The sequence below is a fragment of the Lipotes vexillifer genome, unplaced genomic scaffold (assembly GCF_000442215.2).
Source record: "Lipotes vexillifer unplaced genomic scaffold, Lipotes_vexillifer_v1.1 scaffold737, whole genome shotgun sequence".
Classification (NCBI taxonomy): domain Eukaryota; kingdom Metazoa; phylum Chordata; class Mammalia; order Artiodactyla; family Lipotidae; genus Lipotes; species Lipotes vexillifer.
The window spans coordinates 394,096-398,334 of NW_006776682.1; the positions used below are offsets into that span (position 1 = coordinate 394,096).

The 4,239-nt window shown below is 37.4% G+C and overlaps 1 pseudogene across 1 annotated transcript; it reads left to right on the forward strand.

The window, feature by feature from the left end:
• The first annotated feature begins 1,460 nt into the window (after positions 1 to 1,460).
• On the forward strand, positions 1,461 to 1,969 carry LOC103080371 (60S ribosomal protein L23a pseudogene; annotated as a pseudogene). The gene has a single exon (XR_014368607.1). The product of XR_014368607.1 is annotated as a 60S ribosomal protein L23a pseudogene (transcript).
• Positions 1,970 to 4,239: the final 2,270 nt, after the last annotated feature.

Consider the following 4,239-nt stretch of genomic DNA (forward strand, 5'->3'; position numbering starts at 1 on the left):
AGATGACATGATACTCTACTTAGAGAATCCTAAAGATGCTACCAGAAAACTACTAGAGCTAATCAATGAATTTGGTAAAGTAGCAGGATGCAAAATTAATGCACAGAAATCTCTGGCATTCTAATACACTAGTGATGAAAAATCTAAAAGTGAAATTAAGAACACATTCCCATTTACCATTGCAACAAAAACAATAAAATACCTAGGAATGAACCCACCTAAGGAGACAGGTCTGTATGCAGAAAATTATAAGACACTGATGAAAGAAATTAAAGATGATACAACTAGATGGAGAGATATACCATGTTCTTGGATTGGAAGAATCAACATTGTGAAAATGACTACTACCCAAAGCAATCTACAGATAAAATGCAATCCCTGTCAAACTACCACTGGTATTTTCCACAGAACTAGAACAAAAAGTTTCACAATTTGTGTGGAAACACAAAAGATCCCAAATAGCCAAAGCAATCTTGAGAACAAAAAATGCAGCTGGAGGAATCAGGCTGCCTCACTTCAGACTATACTAGAAAGCTACAGTAATCAAGACAGTATGGTACTGGCACGAAAACAGAAATATAGATCAATGGAACAGGATAGAAAGCCCAGAGATAAACCCACGCACATATGGTCACCTTATCTTTGATAAAGGAGGCAAGAATATACAGTGGAGAAAAGACAGCCTCTTCAATAAGTGGTGCTGGGAAAACTGGACAGGTACATGTAAAAATATGAAATTAGAACACTCCCTAACACCATACCCAAAAATAAACTCAAAATTAATTAAACACGTAAATGTAAGGCCAGTAACTATCAAACTCTTAGAGGAAAACATAGGCAGAACACTCTATGACATAAATCACAGCAAGATCCTTTTTTGACCCACCTCCTAGAGAAATGGAAATAAAAACAAAAATAAACAAATGGGACCTAGTGAAACTTCAAAGCTTTTGTACAGCAAAGGAAACCATAAATAATACCAAAAGACAACCCTCAGAATGGGAGAAAATATTTGCAAATGAAGCAACTGACAAAGGATTAATCTCCAAAATTTACAAGCAGTTCATGCAGCTCAATATCAAAAAAACAACCCAATCCAAAAATGGGCAGAAGACCTAAATAGACATTTCTCCAAAGAAGATATACAGACTGCCAACAAACACATGAAAAAATGCTCAACATCATTAATCATTAGAGAAATGCAAATCAAAACTACAATGAGATATCATCTCACATCAGTCAGAATGGCCATCATCAAAAAATCTAGAAACAATAAATGCTGGAGAGGGTGTGGAGAAAATGGAACACTCTTGCACCTTTGGTGGGAATGTAAATTGATACAGTTGCTATGGAGAACAGTATGGAGGTTCCTTAAAAATAGAACTACCATGCGACCCAGCAATCCCACTACTGGGCATATACCCTGAGAAAACCATAATTCAAAAAGTGTCATGGAAACCCTTTTCACGAAGATGGCGCCAAAAGCCAATAAGGAAGTCCCTGCCCCTCCCAAAGCCGAAGCCAAAGCAAAGGCTTTGAAGGCCAAGAAAGCAGTGTTGAAAGGCGTACACAGCCACAAAAAAAAGAAGATCCGGAAGTCACCCACCTTCCAACGGCCCAAAACACTGCGGCTCAGGAGGCAGCCCAAATATCCTCAGAAGAGTGCCCCTAGGAGAAACAAGCTTGACCACTATGCCATCATCAAGTTCCCCCTCACCACCGAGTCAGCCATGAAGAAAATAGAAGACAACAACACACTGGTGTTCATTGTGGATGTCAAGGCCAACAAGCACCAGATTAAACAGGCTGTGAAGAAGCTCTGTGACATTGACGTGGCCAAGGTCAACACCCTGATCAGGCCTGATGGAGAGAAGAAGGCATATGTTCGACTGGCTCCTGACTATGGCGCTTTGGATGTTGCCAACAAAATTGGGATCATCTAAACTGAGTCCAGCTGACTAATTCTAAATATAAAAGTTTTCACTATTAAAAAAAAAAAAAAGTGTCATGTACCAAAATGTTCATTGCAGCTCTGTTTACAATAGCCAGGACATGGAAGCAACCTAGGTGTCCATCAACAGATGAATGGATAAAGAATATGTGGCACATATATACAGTGGGATATTACTCACCCATAAAAAGAAACGAAATTGAGTTATTTGTAGTGAGGTGGATTGAGCTAGAGTTTGTCATACAGAATGAAGTAAGTCAGAAAGAGAAAAACAAAAACCGTATGCTAACACATATATGTGGAATCTAAGAAAAAAAAAAAAAGGTCATGAAGAACCTAAGGGTAAGATGGGAATAAAGACTCAGACCTACTAGAGAATGGATTTGAGGATATGGGGAGGGGCAAGGGTAAGCTGTGACAGTGAGAGAGTGCCATGGACATATATACACTACCAAACGTAAAATAGATAGCTAGTGGGAAGTAGCCGCATAGCACAGGGAGATCAGCTCGGTGCTTTGTGACCACCTAGAGGGGTGGGATAGGGAGGGTGGGAGGGAGGGAGACACAAGATGGAAGAGATATGGGAACATATGTATTATGTACAACTGATTCACTTTGTTATAAAGCAGAGACTAACACACCATTGTAAAGCAATTATACTCCAATAAAGATATTAAAAAAAAAATTCACTAAACCATGCTGTAATCCCAAGCTGTCATGCAGGCTTTGATGTTCCATTTATAGACCACAAGCAGTGTATATTTAGTATATTTCTTAATGGATTTTCACAATGGTAAATTAGTGTTGACTTCAATTTAAAGTCACCAGCTGCATTATTAACCCCTAACAAGAGAGTCAGCCTGCCCTTTGAAGTTTTAAAGCCAGGCATTGACTTATCCTCTCTGGCTATAAAAGTCCTAGTCAGACTTTTGTTTACATTGAAAATCTGTCATTTAGTGTAGCCGACTTCATGAATTATTTTAGCCAGATCTTCTGGATAACTTGCTGCAAACTTCTACGTTAGCACTTGCTGCTTCAGCTTGTACTTTTATGTTATAGAGACAGCTTCTTTCCTTATACCACGTGAACCAGCCTCTGCTACCTTGAAATTTTCTTCTGCAGATTCCTCACCTCTATCAGCCTTCATAAAATTGAAGAGAGTTAGGGCCTTACTCTGGATTAGGCTTTGGATTAAGGGAATGTTGTGGCTGCTTTGATTTTCTATCTAGACCCCTAAAACTTTATTCATATCAGCAGTGTTTTTTTTGCTTCATTCAGGTGTTCACAGGAGTAGCACTTTCGATTTCCTTCAAGAACTTTCTTTTGCATTTACAACCTGGCTAATTGTTTGGCACAAGAAGCCTAGCTCTCAGCATATTTATGCTTTTGAGATGTCTTCCTCACTAAGCTAATAATTTCTAGTTTTTGAATTAAAGTGAGAGATTTGCAACTCTTCCTTTCACTTGAACACTTAGAGGCCACTGAAGGATTATTAAATGGCCTGATTTCAATATTGTTGTGTCTCAGGAAATAGAGAGGCCTGAGGAGAGGGAGAGAGAAGGGGGAATGGCCAGTTAGTGCAGCAGTCAGAGCACACACATTTATCGATTAAGTTCATTGCCTTATATGGGTGAAGTTTGTGGTGCCCCAAACAATTACAATACTAATACCAAACATCACTGATGATGCATTACCATAAAAAATATGATAATAATGAAAATTTTGAAATATTACAAAAATTATTAAAATATGACAGAGACATGAAGTGAGCAAATGCTGTTTAAAAAAATGGCACCAATAAAGTTGTTCGATGCAGGGTTGCCGCAAACCTTCAATTTATAAAATACAATTATCTATGAAGCACAGTAAAGCAAAGTGCAATAAGACAAGTTATGCCCGTATACTCTTTTGTCAAATAACATCAAAGAAACGAATGGGTTAACATTACCCAATGCCTTTTGTCCCCTAAATTTTGATCTATCCTTTAAAGTTTTTTAGACTCTAGGTTCTTATCGCTTGTAAAGGGATACTATGTTAGTAGTGGTTTGTTTATTCTCTAAGGGAGCCTGCAAACTAAAGTATGAATAAGAAAACGGTATATATAATCATAATATTTTCAAGTTATATTTTCCATTTATTTTGATTTTCTAATCTTCTAGAGAGATATTATGCCCTCTCTTTAGATAAATAGACCACTGTAACTACTTAAATGCTTTTAAAAATAATTATGTATAGAAACTCCAAGATGAGATTTTTTTTTTTTTTTTTTTTTTTTTTTTTTTTTTTGG